We start from the raw sequence: 19,361 nt of genomic DNA on the forward strand, positions 1-19,361 counted from the left end.
TAAAAAATCAACAATCAAAGAAACACAGAGAATGTAAAAAGTAGAAAAATCGACACAAAGGTTTATATAGTTTAGTAATAATGTGTTATTTTTGTTCACGAGCAAAAGAAGAGGCCAGTTTATTATTAAAGAGAAAATCTCATATTATAGACTCAAAGAAGTTGGTAGAGTTAGAAAACTTTTATATAATGCACTTCTCTATTCCATGATAGAATTAAAATCTCGCTAAGTTGCGAAATCCATGATGACAACCCCGATTCTCAGTAATTTCGTGGCGCAAAAGATCTCGAAGAAACCTTGACATATGGAGGCCATAAATAGGGCATGAACTTCAAAGATTCGAGACAAGTTACACATTTCTTCACCAAGCATTCTTTTATTATTCACGATTCAAGCATTTTTTGTTCTTTGTAATTCTATCATACTCAAGAGTTCTTATTGCTTTCTTATTCTGTCCATCTTTATCGAAAATTTTAGGGTGTTAAGACCTAACTCTCCTTGACAAAGGTTGAGTTGGATTGATTGAGGAAGGATTGCAGTAAACACTTCTTGGGTTTTGGCTAGTATACGTTGTAATTTCCAATTTTCTGCATTGTTTTACTCTACATTACAGCACTGTTTTTAGTTTTCAGTTTTTATTTTCATTCAAGTTTTGTACTCTTTCACATTAGCTTAATTTTATATAAGTTCTTCCATTATTCTCCATCTTTATTTTGTTTTAAGTTCTTTCATTATTCTCCATCTTTATTTTGTGTTTACTTTTTATCATGTTTTTCAACCTATTTGTTGTTTTAGTTTGTTTCAATATGGGCTAAATCCTCCTTTGAGATTTAAATACGTAAGTGCCCCAAGGGAGGATAATAAGCCTTCCATGCCCAAAAATTAACTTTGCTAATTTTCATAACATTATTTGCTATTGTTGAGTTTATTTTCATTATTAAGTTAGACTAATCACTTAGATTGGTAAACAAAAGTTGGGTTTAATACTGAAAGGGTTATATACGACTTAGTTTTCATAAAAGTAATATAGTGAAAACCTTTAGGATCTTTGATCATGTTTTATTTATCTAAGTTTACATTAACCTTAGACATATAAGTTTAATAGTTTAGTTTTCTAAAGGTACTTCATAGAAGATTGAATAGGTGTTGAAAATGGTCCACCAGTTTTAAGTTTGAGTCAAAATTACAGTAGCATGAAAGGTAACATTCTCCAATGGGTACACATATGTTTGAATCCCTCTTTTCATTATCATTTATCTTTTCACAACAGCCATCTCTCAAAATATTTTCTGGCTACATTTGGTTTCTTTCTTGATTAAATTTTGTTCATCATATAAATTTTGCTATACATGTTCCCTTGGGTACTAATGACCTCAACCAAGACGTAGCCTTATTGTTGCATTCGATACGGTTAACATAAATTATTGTTGTGAACAAAATCCTAAAATCTTAGATCACCTTCTGATTCACTACTTTTATGAGGGATTACTGTAGCAGGAGAAAAGCAATATTCACTAGAAGAAATTCAGGCTTCAATGTCGGTTGAAAATAACATTATTGGATGTATTATGTCGGTTGAAAAAAACGGATCTTCAATGTCGGTTGTAAACCGACATTGAAGATGGCCTACAATGTCAGTTTAAAACCGACATTGATGGCCACCCATTATTTATTTTAAAAAAATTTATCAAAATTAAATTTTGATTTCCCTCTCGCGTGTGCCCTAACTTTCATCTCTCAGCTCTCTCACTTTACCAAATGTACTGCAATGCCGTCGAAGCCGTCGAAGCTCCCTCGTAGTGCCCTAAAATTTCCTCTCTCAGTAGTTGCTGGTCGGCCGTTTGCCTTCAGGTGGGGTTGTCTTCATCGGGCGGTCATCGGGCGATCATCGGAAACGAGCTCGTCATCCAAGCTTCTCCATCGCAGGTATATTTGAACAACATTTTCATTTGCCTTCAGGTGGGGTTGTCTTCCTCTGTCATTTGATTATGTTTATAAACACAGGTATATCCTCTGTCGTCATCATCCAAGCTTCTCCATCGCAGGTATATCCTCTGTCAAATATCTGCTCACAAACTAATTGCATCCCATAATTTTCTGATTGCATTTTGTTTTCTCTCTTGATTGCATTTCACACCACCTGAAAGTTACCATTCTTTTTTTTTCAAAAAGAAATTTCATCAATCTCATTTTCAGCTTTATTATTTTTGTTTTTTTCTTGTTTGCATTTAGATCTTGTTGGATTTTGTTGAATTTGTTTGACTGTTTCTGAATGGATATGAATGTTGAATGGATCTTGTTGGATTTTATTGAATCTGTTTGATTGTTTCTGAATGGATATGAATGTTGAATGGATTTTATTGAATCCGTTTGATTGTTTTTGAATTAGTCTCCGTCGGTCTCCGTCCGGTGGTTTCAATCTCAGGTGGATTTTGTTGGGGTTTCTATTTCTTTGCCTAATGGTACTCATGTCATGTGGATTGTGTTGGGGATGTTTGTCTCATTACATATATTGTCTTGACTGATGTTTTATTCCTGCTTTTTCTTTCAATCTCAGCTTCATTAGTGCATTAACACAACAATTACTATTACTATTAAATTTGATGGTAACAATTGTGTTCTTTAGGACAAGTCGTCTTTGACCACAAATGGCAAGGCTAGCTTATCTCATGGATGGTATGTTTTGGACAATGTTTCATATTTGCCAACTACTTGTGATGTATGCCCACAGGCTAGACCAAAAGCATTTGTCTTTTGCATCAAATAAACATGTTGTTGCTTATGTTTTTGAACTAATACATTGTGATGTTTGGGGACGACATCATGTTGCTTCTCATGCTAGTTATCGTTGTTTTGTATTCATTGTTAGCTTTTCTTGAAGTATTTATAGAAAGAGTCAACTCTAAGGACACAGTTTATTGTGATATTTGTTTGGATTGATGGAATTTTGAACTTTGCTGAGTTTTTGTTTTTTAACTTTTTTTTTGTCGATAGGAACTGAGTCCTTGATATTGACTCATACGAAACACAGTCTAAGGACATAGTTTATTGTGATATTTGTTTGGATTGATATTTATTTTGATTCAATACTTGATTTTGAGTGAAGTTCTTCATTTGTTAGGTTCAATTTTGACGTGTAAGGCTAAATTTTGATTCTTGGGAATTTGGAAGGAAGATAGGAAGATTGTATTGGACGTGTTTTAAGAAGGTTGACAAGTGGAGAAGGTGCACCCAACACAAAAAGGACTTCATAACAACATTAATAACAAGGACAAGGTAATATTTATAAGATGCTTATATTAAAAGTCTAGTTGTTCTAAATTTGTTGAAGTTGCATATTTTTCAATCATAATTTTATGCTTTTAAATTTTCCCTTGTTATTGTTTTTTTTTTTTTTTTGTAGATTAAGTTGCATATTTTACAATCATGGATAAGTCATGGATGAAAATGAATAGAATTTCAGCTGAGTATGGTTTAGGGGTCGAGATGTTTATTAAAAATGGTTTACAACATTCAAATATATCAAACGTCATGAGTTGTCCATGTTTGAAGTGTGCTAATACAAAGACTCTAGATGTGAACAAAATAAAAGAACACTTATTTTTTAATGGTATAGATCAAAGTTATCAGACATGAATTTTTCATGGTGAATCATTACTGATTAAGAGGAACAATGAAAATGTGTCTACTAGTGAAAGAGACAAAGCTGATGAGGATGATGTTGATGTTGATGACACAATTGGAATGTTTGAGGCTGCATATAATAACTATTTTAGTGGAAAATCCGATAATTTTGAAAAATTATTAGATGATGCGAAGAAACCTACCCAAATTGTAAAATTTTTTCCAAAATATCTACATTGGTAAAGTTATATAATTTAAAAGCTAAATTTGGATGGAGCGATAAGAGTTTCACTGAGTTGTTGGAATTAATTCATGTCATATTACCTAGTCCTAATGAAATTCCAACTTCTAATTATGAAGAAAAAAAGATGTTGGATACTCTTGGAATGAAGTACGAGAAGATTCATGCATGTAGAAATGATTGTTGCTTGTTTAGAAAAGAACTCTCTAATGCAAATTTATGCCCCATTTGTGGTACGTCAAGATGGAAGCTTAAAAAAAATTTAAACGAAAAGGCTAAGAATATCCCAGCAAAAGTCATATGGTATTTCCCCCCAATTCCAAGATTTGAAAGAATGTTTCGAAGTAAAGAGACAACAAGTTTATTGACATGGCATGCTAAAAAAAAAGAAACAGATGGTTTATTAAAACATCCCAAAGATGCCTTATCGTGGAAAAAAATAGACAATTTGTGGGAGTTTGGGTCAGAACCTAGAAATCTTCGTCTTGCTCTTTTGACAGATGGGATAAATCCATATGGAGATTTGAGTAGTAGATATAGTTGTTGGCCAATGATGTTAGTGACGTACAATCTATCTCCATGGTTGTTCATGATGCGAAAATTTTTTATGTTGACTGCACTAATATCTGGTCCTAAACAACCGGAAATGACATAGATGTTTATTTAGCTCTGTTAGTAGATGACTTGAAAAAACTTTGGAAAGATGGGGTAGAATGTTACGATGCATATGAAGAACAACGTTTCATACTTAATGTCATTTTATTATGGACCATTAATGATTTTTTTGCGTATGGTAACTTGTGTGTTTGTACGGTTAAAGGATATCATGCATGTCCAATTTGTGGAGAGAATACTTCATCCATTTATTTACCAAAAGGGAAGAGGATGGCATATCTCGGGCATCGCAAGTTTCTACCCCGCCATCATCCATATAGGAAACAAAAGAAAGCTTTTAATGGTGCACAAGAATTAGAATTTGGTCCAGAACCATTGAGTGGGGAAGAAATTCTTGTAGAAACAAGTAAGTATCAATATTCATTTGGTAAGAAAAGTATCAAAGAAAAGAACAGTGGAGATAACACTTCAACTTATTGGAAGAAAAAATCTATTCTTTTCGAGTTAGAATATTGGAAGTATCTTGACGTGCAACATTGTTTAGACGTGATGCACATTGAAAAGAATGTATGTGCAAATCTTATTGGCACATTGCTTGGTATTCCTGGTAAAACAAAAGATGGAATAAATACTCGATTAGATTTGGTGGAATTGAACATTAGATCAGAGTTAGCCCCTTAAGTAGGAGAGATAAAATCCATTTTCAAGCTATGGAGCTGACTTCCACCATGGCTGAAGATAACCAACAGTTTGGAACCAGAGATCACATCTCTCATGAAAGAAATCTAAACATAGACATCCTGTCAGCGAAAGCGAATCGTTCCAAATCTCATTAAGAATGAACACAAACAATTACAGTCTAAACATAAACAATTATGCATAATAAGAAAATTACAAGCATGCTACTTAATATAAAGATACAAGGGATAGAGTATGCATACATTTGAAGAACTTTTCTTCAAGTATCCCTCGAACGTTCAGCAACACGTTCAACAACACGAACTTGAATGCAACGATCAGAACACGATCTCAATGAACGACGGAAAGTACCTCGATCACAATTGAGTTCAACCTGATCCTCGAACGGAATTAGAACACTACCACAAATGTTACCTTGGTATTCTCGATGTGAGAATCCAGGAGTTGTGGGCTCTGTATGATTTTGGATTGAGGAAAGCAGGAGGTAGATGATCGAGTAAATGAGAGATGAATGCTGTCTATCGTATAGACGACTACTCAATCGTTTAGTAAAAGGAAGCCTATCGTATAGACTTTACTACTCGATGTTTAGCAACAAGTAAATGAGTAACTATCGTATAGTCAACTCGATTGTGTATGCTCTCTATGCTGTCGTTTAGTAAAGCCCATTTACTCAATAGCCTTTTTGTGAGATTAATGCGAGTGAAAAATCAACTAACTGATTTTGAAAACAATTTTTCTTTTATCTCACAGTTACCATAACTTCCAATAACCTCCCATTTAATCGATTATTAAAGAAAAAGAATTCATTATCATATAATTAATATATTATAAATAAACATGATAGCCAACTTATCATATTATATTTATAAACTATAATTTTAATATTTCATCATATGAAACATATAAACCATAGTTCTTTTTCTATGTTATGATATTTAATATAAATCATATTTATATTAATTCCTTCAATTATTGTATCTAATACATCATATAAATTATATCACATATAATTGAATTAATTTAATTATATCACATATAATTAAACTTCCTCTTGTTAATTTGAACACTTTAAATTAACCCAAAATCTGATTCCCAACTTGAACCAATTGAGCTACCAAGGGGACCTTATGGATCTGTAGCTTGAAGCTCCAACGGTATGTGAATAATTAACTAAACTCTTTAATCACGAGATTCACCATCCATTAACTGTTGGTCACTTCACTAAAGACTGATAGTTGTACTTTTCGCAATACAGATATATTTTTGTGTCCATTGGATATAACTGATCAATAGTGTGATGACCTTTCGCAAATCGTTCGTAAGTACAATGGGCCAATTTACCATTTTTCCCCTGTAGTTACATCTAACTCCTTAAGTACCACTGATTCCTCTAATGAACAATAAGTCATAGTCTTACTATGACTGAGTCCTCTCTTCCAAAGAGAGGGAGTGGCCACTATGTTCAAGACCTGAAATCAGCCCTTAAGGGAGCAATTTATCTACTTACCCTTTGGGGAAGAAGTGAACTCCGTCTTGTGTAGCTAAGTTTCCAATTCCCCAATCAAACGAATCCTCAAAATGGTAGGCTTGCTGAGTTGGCAATCTAGCCACTCTCACCCATAGAAATCAAAGGACCGCCCTCATGAGCAGGAGTTCCTAACTCACTCAGGATTAAGGTCATGTCCCTTATGGTCATCCTAGTGAAATGTAAGTCTCAATTATTAATGGCGTTATATAAAGAGACTAATCATTTCGTAGTCCGATCTTATACAAACTCTTTGTATAGGATACATCCGCTCTCATGTCTCCATATGAATGGTCAGGATCAGACCATTTGTAGTACTTTACAACACTTGTAACATCTACAAAGCGGGTCGTATCCATAATGTCACAAGGATAAGGTATCCCTCCTTTATCCTTATACTACATACCATTTAGGTTATTACTTAAGGCATGATCCAATTCTAATATACGATACAAAAATAGTATAATATACAATAAATAAGGGCATACTCTATACCCCAGTATCATCTCCCACTTGCCCTAGACAGGATCAGCAATGTTGTGCTTCAACGCGATCTTTGTGGCTATCACATCACCATGATGCACAATCTCCTTGAATAAATGATATTTCCGTTTTATGTGCTTGCCTCTTCGGTGACTCCGAGATTCCTTAGAATTTGCCAAAACCCCGTTGTTATCACAATAGAGAGTGATCGACAAAGACATGTTTGGAACAACTTCCAAATCGATAAGGAACTTCTTAATCCAAACAACCTCTTTAGCAGTTTCACAAACGGCTACATATTCGGCTTCTATAGTGGAGTCCGCGATGTATCCCTACTTGATGCTTCGGCAAACTACAGCCCCTCCATTCAGAGTGAACACTGACTCTGATGTCGAGAGAATCTCTATCAGTCTGAAAGTCAGAGTATGTGTATCCTGTAAGGATCAAATCTTTATCTCCATATACGAGCATATAGTCCCTCATTCTCCGAAGATACTTGAGGATCGTTTTGACCGTCGTCCAGTGGTCTAATCCTGGATTGGACTGATATCGACTGACAATCCCTACTGCATAGCAAATGTCAGGTCTAGTACATAACATTGCATACATGAGGCTACCAATAGCTGATGCATAGGGAATCTGTCTCATTTCCTCAACCTCTTGAGGTGTCTTAGGACACTGTTCATTAGACAAAATAATTTCATGCCTAAAAGGTAATAAACCCCTCTTGGAATTCTATATCGAGTACCTGATCAACATCTTGTCAATGTACGATGCCTGAGACAAGGCCAACCTTTTGTTCTTACGATCCTTTATGATCTGTATCCCTAGAAAAAACTACGCCGCTCCCAAATCTTTCATTTGGAATTGGGTGACTAGCCATTTCTTAATGTCAGTCAGAAAACCTATATCATTCCTAATGAGTAGGATATCATCCAAATACAGCACTAGGAAAGCTACTGAGTTGTTGATGATTTTCTTGTAAACACAAGGCTCATCAACATTCTAGTCAAAGCCAAATGATTTGATCACACCATCAAATCTAATGTTCCAAGATCTAGATGCTTGTTTCAACCCATAAATGGACCTATTAAGCTTGCAAACCTTTTGCTCTTGATCTGGATCAATGAATCCCTCTGGTTGAGCCATGTAGATGGTTTTCTCAAGATTACCATTCAGAAAGGCAGTCTTGACATCCATTTTCCATATCTCATAATCATAAAATGTGGCTACGGACAGAAGAATCCTAAGAGACTTCAACATGATAACAAGTGAGAAAGTTTCCTCATAATCCACTTCCTCGACCTGGGTATAACCCTTTGCCACGAGTCTAGCTTTAAATGTTTGCACCTTTCCATCTACAACTCTTTTTCTCTTGTAGATCCACTTACAACCTATAGGTCTTACCCCCATCAGGATGATCCACAAGTTCCTAGACGGAATTGAAGTACATAGACTCCATTTCCTGATTCATGGCTTTAATCCACTCATCTTTGTTAACATCCTCCATTGCTTGCCTATAAGACAATGAATTCTCAACGCCATCATCAGATATGATGTTTTGGGCTTCAGTCAAACCCATGTAGCATTTTTATGGGTTCATAACCCTCTCACTACATCGAGGCAGTCTCAACTCTTGAGATGGTTGACTAGATGAACCGACATCAACAACTCTTGTTGATCTATCAGTCTATTCAACAACTCTTGCTGAACTCTCAGTAGTTTAATTAGAAATCTCATTTAAAACAAGCTTACTTCATAGTTTATGATCCCTGATGTAGTCTTCTTCTAAGAAGATAGAATTTGTCGACGCAAACACCTTGTTCTTACTTGGATCATAGAAGTATCCACCCCTCGTTTTCTTAGGGTAGCCTACAAATAGGCAAACTTTCGCACACTATTGCAACTTTTTAGGGTTAGCCACTAGCACATGGGCTGGATATCCCCAATTCCTGAAGTGGCGTAAACTACCTTTATGGCCTCTCCATAACTTAAAAGGTGTTTCAGAAACACTCTTTGAGAGAACATTGTTCAAAATATAATCTGCAGTCTCCATTACAAATCCCCAAAACGAGTCTGGAAGATGAGCATAACTCATCATAGACCGAATCATGTCCAACAGGGTTCTGTTTCTCTTTTTTGATACACCATTTTTCTGAGGTGTACCTGGGGTCGAGAGTTGGGACGTGATTTCATGTTCTATCATATAGTTATGGAATTCTAAGTCCATATACTCTCCACCATGATCAGATCGTAGTGTTTTTATCTTCTTACCTAACAAGTTTTCAACTTCAGCCTTATACTCCTTGAACTTTTCAAGAGCGTCAGACTTAGGTTGCATTAGGTATAGATAGCCATATCTTGAATAATCATCTATGAAAGAGATGAAATATTCATACCCACCTCGAGCTCTAACACTCATCGGACCACAAAGGTCTGAATGTATAAGCTTCAAGGTTTCTTTAGCTTTATAACCTTTTCCAGTAAAAGGTCGTTTGGTCATTTTGCCTTCAAGGAATGATTCACATACCGGCAAAGAATTTTCTTTTAGACCATTTAAAAGTCCACATTTCATCAACTTCTCAAGCCTATTGAGGTTGATATGACCTAACCTTAGATGCCAAAGTTGGGCGTTTTTCTTAGGAGAAACCTTTGGTCTTTTTGTCGTTGTTGCTATTTTGAACATTTCAGTATTAAGCAAGGCTTTTATGATTAACGACCTTAGTACATACAAGGTATTTTCTATTGAAACAAAACCAATCTCCATACCATTCTTAAAAATAAACATTTTATTCTCAGAAAAGAAGATGGAATAACCTTGTTCAATCAGACAAGAAACTGAAATTAAATTTCTCTTGATATGAGAAACTACATAAACATTATCCAGTAACAGATAACCTTTCTTGTCCAAAAATAACTTAAGTCTGTCTACAACAACAACTAAAACAACCTAACCAATACCGACTCAAAGAGTCATCTCTTCATCTTCCATCTTTTTCCAGGAACTAAATCCTTGATGGGAAGAACATGGTTGGTAGCACCTGAATCAAGTATCCAGGCAGAATCAACATTCTCTACCAAACACGTCTCCAAGACAAATAAATCACATTTACTGTCTTTAGACTTCTTCCTCTTTTGGAGAGTAGTGGGATCAGTATCAAAATCTATATAAGCTCCAAGTTCCATTTCAGAGAACAATTCTCGTCGATGAACTTCATCAGAATCAGCAACAATTGCCTTCTCTTTAAGTCTTTTGACATTTAAGAAAGACTGGAGAATATCTTTGGAACTCCCATTTTGCTCAAAAATTGAGAACTGACGTTCAAATAATTCTTTCAACGAGTCCATGATCTCATGCAATGATAATGTTCTCGATCCTTTTAGCCAATGCATCAGGTATGCTAGCCAAAATGTGAAGTCGGGCCAACGAATTAGCCTTCCCATACCTCATATTCATTACGAACATTTTGCAGTCCATCAGGGGTCGGGACTTGAGGACATTCCTAAACTATGACAAAGTCGAGGTCGTTTACCAAGAAATATGTTTTAATAGACTCTTTCCAATGTATATAATCGGTCAAATTTGAAAAGGAAACTAACGAAAAATCATGCAATGACATGTTGCTGAAAAATAAACATATTGATCTACACTAGATTTTAGCAAATACTCTTGAAATCCAGAACCCTGTATGATATCTAGTTTTGCAATGACATTTCAGTGGTATAGGACAAAAGCCACCGAAGGGTAGTCAATTTATCTTTCCTCTGAATTGAGACATTCTCAATCAATCATTACACCAAAACAATTGTTGTTCCTATAACGATTAACCATCATTGATTTGGTCAAGAAATCATTAACTTGCTTAACAATTTCTCGTAAGTGTGACCCTTCATTTTAGATCCCAGCGTTCCGCCCCAAGCAGTCAATCCAAAGGGAAAAAATCCGATTGGGGAAAAAACTAAAGTGACCCTATCCATTTATGGAGTTCACCTTGATATTGTCCAACCTTACAAATCATTCGAAAGGGGACGCTCCTAGGGTGCCACGAGGCCGTGCAAGAAGATCTCACAGTACAAACCAATGAAGAAGACCGCAGAACATGTTGACACACATCTTTCATCCACTTACTATAAATACTCTCTCCGTTCACCTTGATATTGACCTATGCAAATACCATCTGAAGGGGGATGCTCCCAGGGCACCACAAGGCCAAGCATGAATCTCACGGTGTAAACATTTAGGGAGAAATGTGAGTAGAATTAATATATCATATATATCTTTTCCTCCCACTGAGTATTTTAAGAACATAAGGTTTAGTTTACTTAAAAAAAACACGATGAATTATTTTAAATAAGTGACTATTTAGATTTGCCAAAAAGTAACTCTTACTTTGGAAAGTTAAACAACTTTTGATCATCATTCATTAAACAATTTAATGAACTCTTTGATAACTGTTGCATGCTTGCAGCAAATCTATCTAATTCACCTTTCCAGGTAGGTTCCCACGTAGAGGTGTTCCATTTCCATCAGCTTAAATACCCTAGCCTAGCCAGAACCCGCCTTAAACAAAAGATCCCTTATAGATAGATTTATTACAAATTTATTCTTTTATGGAAATCAATTTAGTCCTATTAAATCGATTTAAAAGATTAAACTTAGGTTTGTAATCTCATTAGAACCGTGAACTTAGGTCTATCTCAATCAAATTTTAAAACCCTTTTAAAACATGATTTTACCTAAGTTTGCATGCAACTCTTGGTTATTGATTTTAGTTCTAATTTCCATTATAACTCTTATAAAAGGAAGCAACTAAAACCATCCACAATGCGAAGCAACACATTCATAAGGCATTCACAACTCTTATAAATAAGCCTAAGTGTCATGCTCCATGCATTGTTCATTCATTACTACTTTTATATAACTCTTATATAATAAAGTAGTGAACCAAGCATACATGCTCTCATACATCTTTATAATATAACACTTATAATATAAAGATGATGTATGAATATGCTTATTGCATGCATAAATATAACACTTATATTATATGATGCATGAACATGCTTTCTTGTAATTTAATCATGTAACCCACCATATTATAAAACTTATAATACATGATGCATGAATAAATACATAACCTAAGGTGAGTTTTAAATCTATATGTCATATATTATGGCATATAAACAAACATACATCTTAGGTACATTTAAAAAAAAATGATGGATCGGGATAATATGCCTCAAAATCCAAAAAAAAAAAAAAAACTAACTATTATATTGAACCATCGAGTCAAGCAATTCAAACAAGTGAACCGGGTCTTGAATCGCCCGGATGAATCCTCGTTTCACTGATCATGTAACTTTTTCTTATGATCGTCTAATAAAGTTGGTCGAGTAACCACGATCGTGTAGCAACGATCGAGTACCATTGACTATGCGATGAAGCATGAAGGTCACTCGATCGTGTAGTGCACTGAGTGATGCATGCCTAAACGGTCAAGTAGACGAAAATTATGTGATGAAGCATGATTGTCTAAACAATCGCAGAGCAAGCATCAAGTATCGTATACAGGGTGATCGAGTAGTTATGACTATGTGATGAAGCATGTTGGACTACACGATTGTTTAGTGCGCGCCTACCATGCAACGAGTATCATATACTCTATGCGATCGTTTACCCCCATCGTTTACACGATCGAGTAGCCAACGTAAATCGATTGAGTAAACACTTTACTTGTTTGTTTAGCATAAGCCATACGATTGTTTAGTAAATGCTATATGATCAGGTAGAACTTTTCTACACGACTGTTTAGTCAATTCTCAACGATCGTTTAGCCTGGGCTACACGATACGACCAACGCTTGGTCTTCTTCTTCCTTGATGAGAACAACATCTCCATGCTTCTTTGAAACTTCATCACGAATGACTCAAGACACTTCAAACACTTTGAATACAGACTCGATTGCTTGTTAATTATGTCCAAAAATGCAGAGGCCCTTACAAATTAACACTTAAATGCAAGAGAAAGCTTTAAAATAAAGGCTATCATTCTGAAACATCCATCAACTATCCATAAACACATTTAACTCTTAAACACATCGTAGAAACAAACTTAACACCCACCATGACTCTAAAAGAAGTTCAATACAACAATGACATTTGGAATATCAGAACAATCTGGCTTTGATACCAATTGAAGAAAATCTAAACATAGACATCCTGTGAGCGGAAGCGGATCGTTCCAAATCCCATTGAGAATGAACACAAACAATTATAGTCTAAATGGAAACGATTATGCAAAATAAGAAAATTACAAGCATGCTACTTAATATGAAGATACAAGGGATAAAATATGCATACTTTTGAAGAACTCTTCTTCAAGTATCTCTCGAACGTTTAGCAACTTGTTCAACAGAACGAAATCAAATGCAATGATCAGAACACGATCTCAGTGAACGACTGGAAGCACCTCGATCACAGCTGAGTTCCCAACTCTCCAATTAGACGAATCTCCAAAATGGTAGGCTTGTTGAGTTGGCAATCTTGTCACTCTCACCCATACAAATCAAAGGACCGCCCTTATGAGTAGGAGTTCCTAACTCACTCAAGATTAAGGTCATGTCACCTATGGTCATCCTAGTGAAATGTAAGTCTCAATTATCAATGACGTTATATAAAGAAACTAATCATTTTGTGGTTTGGTCTTATACAAACTCTTTGTATAGGATACCCTACTTATAACATCTACAAAGTGGTCCATATCCATAGTGTCACCAGAATAAGGTATCCCTCCTTTATCCTTATACTACAAACCATTTAGTTTATTACTTAAGGTATGATCTATTTGTATGTCTCACATACATGCTTAAGTTACATAAAATAACCACAGATCTTAGTTTATTGGATTGAGTAAATGCTTATAAAATAACACTTATTTTATAAATAATAATATGTTCACAAAATGTTTATAAACTACGAGACTACCAGGAGAATTAAGACATCAATCCAAACATCTCAGTCAAACATGTCTTAACAGAAGATAAATGGACTTAAAGCTGAAATTGCTTAACTATCTATTCTTGTGAAACAGGTTTTCTCTGCAAAGACACAACCTCAGAAGCATGTTGTTGAGGTAAATTATGCTAGAAATCAGCAAGGCGATCGAATGTACAACAACAATTGTTGGGGAACCAAGGCCACTAAGGCAAGAGCAGTTCGAGTATGCCTTTGGAGGATATGGTGAAGAGCTCGACAGAGTCTACCATGCAGATTCAGCAAAACCAAAAGAAGTTCCAGTAGAGTTTTTCCTCTTACATGAGTAGTATGGCTACCCAAATCTTCTAGTTAGCTGATGCGGTCAGTAGGTTGGACACTTAGTATGGGAAGCCTCCTTCTCAATTAGTGCTCAATGTGCGTAATGTCAATGTCATTTATGCTATGAGCTACATATAGGGCCCTAAGATGCTTGATGATGTTTTAGTTGAGGTTGTAAGTGATGAGAAAAATGATGATGTTGAGAGACAAATTGCTAGCCTGCTAAGAAGATGTAGGGTAAGATTTGATCCACTTTTAAATTTAAAAGCTAAATATCCTTTGTGCTCTTTTTCCTTGCAAGTCGATTGTTGCTCAGGGAGGATTAGTTAAGAAGAAGGTGAAATCTGTCCAATCTTCTATAGAAAAGAGGCCTACAACAAAGGGCAAGAAGGTTTGGGTTGAGGTTTCTAAAGAGAAAAAGAAAGAAGATATGGTCAAACAGAAAATAGTTATCCTATGTAACTTACCTATTAAGCAGGAAGACCCAGGTATGTTTTTTGTGCCTTGTTAGATAGGCATGAGAAGATTTGAGCATGCCATGTCAGATTTAGGGTTTGCTATTAATATTATGCCTGCTTATGTTTTCTGTGAATTTCAGTCTCATATCCTGCACTCACATGCTATTTCGATACAGTTAGCTGACCACTCTATTGTTAGGCCATTTGGATTTGTAAAAGATATGTTGGTTAGAGTTAATGATCTAACATTTTCTACTGATTTTTATGTTTTGGATGTGATGTCTTCTTCACCTCCTTTTGATTTATCTATTATGTGAAAGAGACCCTTTCTTAAGATAATTAAGGTTGTCATCAATGTGGACAAACAACCTCTATAAATTGATCAGGGAGGTAAAGTTGAAAAAAATTTAATGATTGATTCTTCTCCCCCCACAAATCCTATGTGTTATAGTACTCATATTTTACAGGATAGTGGTTAAACTCCTAAGTTGGGAGTGGAAGATGGAGATATGGCGGTTCATGATGGTTATGGTTGATGAAGCCGAGTCGGGTCGAGCATACCGACGTTAAACAATTGCGCTAACTAGAGGCAACCAAGATTTATTTTTTTTATTGCTTTTTTAGTTTAGGTTTATTTTCTATTTATTTTTTTTTTGGGCTTAGTTCTTTCAATTTTTCTTGATCTTTAGGTTTTAGTTATCCTCAGAAGATGGAGATGATTATATTTTTGATGAGCAGGATATTACGGTCATCCAATGTGCCAAATTTTAGGAAAGTTTTATGTTTCACCTTTCATTTTGTTTTTTTTTTTAATTCTTTATCACATTGGGAGAAATGTTAGATTTTAAGTTGGAGGTGGGGTATGTCTATGTTCTGGTTGGAGCCCTTGAGCATCTCAACTCGAGCTATTTTGTTTGTGTGCTTTATATGCATGTTTGTTCATGTTAAGTGTTTTGTTATGATGACTAGTCTATGATGCATTCCCTTGTGATTTTAATTTGTATGATATGATGTTTGATAGAACAACATTGATTTTTAGCCATTTTAAATTTTTTTTTCTTACTTCTCATCCATGCTCAAGTTCTTTGTCTGCCTACATTAGACCTTGCATGCTTAGAATCGTATTACTTAGCCTGTATTTTGTTGTCACTTCCATAGGGCCCAGTGACTAGAGAGTGTATTGCAAGATGGGTTATAATGCAATACTAAGGGAAAAAAATGATTTATATGCTTGCTAAATCAACTGATATATATTTTCACTGAAAAGAATATATAAAAATGAGAAAAAAATGAACTTGTACTATTATGCATGACTAGGGGTAGAAAGAACTACCTCGTTCTGATTAGTTAGAACACTCGAGAGAGAAGAGTGAGTATGCAGTCTTGTGTGAAAGGTATTGGCCCTAGGTAAAATAAATACAAGTTTAGAGCCCTAGAGTTATTTTAGGACCTTAGTTGAAATATTACCGTCTTGATTGTTTTGGTGTTTGATAGTTGGTCAATGAGCCAATGTAGGGGGGGAAATAAATTGAGGGCCATTTAAAACCATTTTAAGCTGTTAGGATTTAACCAGAAGGGCTTTGAACTCACCCTTGCATAAATAAGTGTAGAACTAATTTTAAATTGTGCTTCGTTGATTGATCATAATTTGATTTCATTGTTGAGTGAAAATTAAATCCTAGGAGACTATTGAGGCTTGAGTAATGGACCATGTAATTTGAGTGAGCATATCATTTGTATGACTATGTTTTATTCTACCTTACTCGAGGACGATCAAGAATTAAGTTGGGAGTTGTGATAGTACAAAAAATGTGTTATTTAGCTCTACTTGATTCGGGATTGTTCTATGCTTTTATGTATTTATTATGTGATTTTGTAGGTATTGGGCACTCAAGAGGTAGAATTGACCATTTGGAGTCAATTGGAGTTAATTTGAAACAATTTGAAGCTAATTTGAGCATCTGAGCTTCAAAAGAGATAAATTACCAAAATGCCCCTAGAGCTAGTGTAACTACTCTCCACCCAGTGTAGAGCTAAGTTCAAAGACAGAAGCAACTCATTGCCCACAACGTTGCTAGAGTCCCTTTACGCTGCATCGTTACGTTGCAAGATAGAATTGCATATCAGGATAGCATAAAAACACTACACTAAGTGTATCTACGCAACAGATATTGATGGAAATCACTGAGCACGCGTGTGTTTGGCCCAAATCACCCCAACCTTACAATGTTACCCTTATGCTCAAGGTCTACACTCTGATTGGAGCATTACAACGTTGTCCTCAACGTTGCAATGCTGCGACGATGATTATAAATATCTCTTTTGTCGAATTAGGTTAGGGTATCACATTGTATCTGATTCCGACCGACTTCTAAACGATTTCTCTCTACTTTTCTTCTCTTTTTTGTCAATATGACATATCAAAACAATACCTTGGCATTTTTCATGAATATTATGGGCTAAGGTAATCATTTCTAGCTTGGGTTTTGGGAATTTTCTTCCTATTTGATGTATTTGTGAGTTTTCGAACTAGTTCATTGTAATTGTTAGATTCGATTCTTTTCTTGAATGTTTACGATTATATTTTCGACAGATGGAAATTTTATAATTATCGTTTTTAATTAACATTTGATATATGCCATTTAAGCTTGTGTTAATCAACTAGAATCAATAGGTTAGGTTAGTTTGTAAATCATTCAGACGAGTATTGTTCTAACCAACCTAGGATTGAATCAACCAAATATTTAATTAAGGTTGTTTCTGTTAGATATGCAACCTAACTTTACCCTAGATTTTAATATAATTAGGCCAACTTAAATTAACATGCTATTCATCGATTTAAATTAGGCTAATTAGTTTATTAGATCAGAGCATTCAGTGCCTGTGGTGAGGCGCGACCCACATCATAACCCAAGCTAGACTTTCTCAAATTGAAATTAATCACTTTAATTTTATTTTATGCATTTAAATTTATTTTCCAACAAAATAGTTTGAAAAGAAACCGCCATTTGGATACTTAAGGACTGGAAACTACTTTAATTGAGAAATTCGAGGGCTCCCTGAGTTCGACCTATGCTACCACTACTACATTACTTTGAGTGAATATGGTTAAATTATTTGGTTTGATTTTGGTTGACGAAATCCGCTCTGACCAAGTACCTGGTTGAAGGATATCATACCGAGAGTTCCATGAGTGGGCTTAGATTGCTCCGATTTCACAGTGACCGAAACATAAACGATATACATTCTATACTAATAGTTATGCATATTAAAATCGTCAGCGGCATCCTCAGAATACAATAAAACATAGGAAAAAGAGATTCATACCAAAGGAAGACTGTTTTCGTATGTGTGAACAAAAAGCAGCAGAAAAACTTCCCACCAATCTACCAGCACCCGGCGAGTTTATCGACTGTTATTGCACGATCCGAACGTACACGAACAAGGCCGCAGGGACAACACCACCACAAGGGATACCCGGGTATCCTCGGCGTAAAAAACCCAAAGAGTGGGCTCTGGTGAGTTTGGTAGAGGACGGAGGAGAAGACGTCGTGTAGACGATAAGCGCACGCGAGAAGAACTCTACTATCGTATAGCGGAGACGCTTATCGTATAATAGAGCTACACGATCGTTTAGGAAAAACTAAACGATCGTTTAGGAAAGAGGTATACGATCGTTTGGAGAATGCGTGAACTAGACGATCGTTTACACAAATGAGCTTCTATCGTATAGGCTCTCGCGATCGCTCTTTCACGGATTCTTTTTAGGTGCGGGCAATTAGAATGCACGACTTAATTATTTCATCAAATGAAAACTATTTTCAAAACTCGAACCCGCCAGTTTCCATAACCTTCATGGTCCCATCTTCCCACGTCCGAACGTGGATTAATTGGTTAATTATTAAATAATTAATCAATTTATTTAATTAATAAATATAATCATATTATATTTATATTCTATAGTTTGATATCATATATCTACTATAGTATTTTTCCTCTACTTGATATAAATCATATTTATATCTAATTTCCTCCAAAATAATGTATCTCATACATTTAGCCAATTATATCATATATAATTAACCAGTCCAATTATATCATATGTAATTGAACTTCCTCTTGTCAATTTGAACATTTCAAATTAACCAAAACACTGGTTCTCGACTTTATCCAAGCTACCCAGGTGACCTAATGGACCTATGGCTCGAAGCTCTAACGGTATGTGAATAGCTGACTAAACTCTTTAGCCACGAGATTCACCATCCGTTAACTGTCAGTGATTCCATTAAAGACCAACAACTTAACTCTTCTTACCACAAATATATTTCTGTGTCCATTGGATATAACCAATCATGAGTACAATGACCCTTCATAGATGCTCGTAAGTACAGCTGGGCCA

The 19,361-nt window shown here is 35.3% G+C and overlaps 1 long non-coding RNA gene across 1 annotated transcript; it reads left to right on the forward strand.

The window, feature by feature from the left end:
* Positions 1–243: 243 nt before the first annotated feature.
* Positions 244–17,486, forward strand: LOC120081867 (uncharacterized). Its single transcript, XR_016530794.1, has 6 exons — positions 244–1,926; positions 2,005–2,045; positions 2,627–2,676; positions 3,122–3,276; positions 14,281–15,551; positions 15,652–17,486. It is a non-coding gene; the product is annotated as an uncharacterized LOC120081867 (long non-coding RNA).
* The last annotated feature ends 1,875 nt before the right edge of the window (positions 17,487–19,361 follow it).

The sequence above is a fragment of the Benincasa hispida genome, chromosome 7, assembly GCF_027475165.1.
Source record: "Benincasa hispida cultivar pf3 chromosome 7, pf3_genome.v1.1, whole genome shotgun sequence".
NCBI classification, from domain to species: domain Eukaryota; kingdom Viridiplantae; phylum Streptophyta; class Magnoliopsida; order Cucurbitales; family Cucurbitaceae; genus Benincasa; species Benincasa hispida.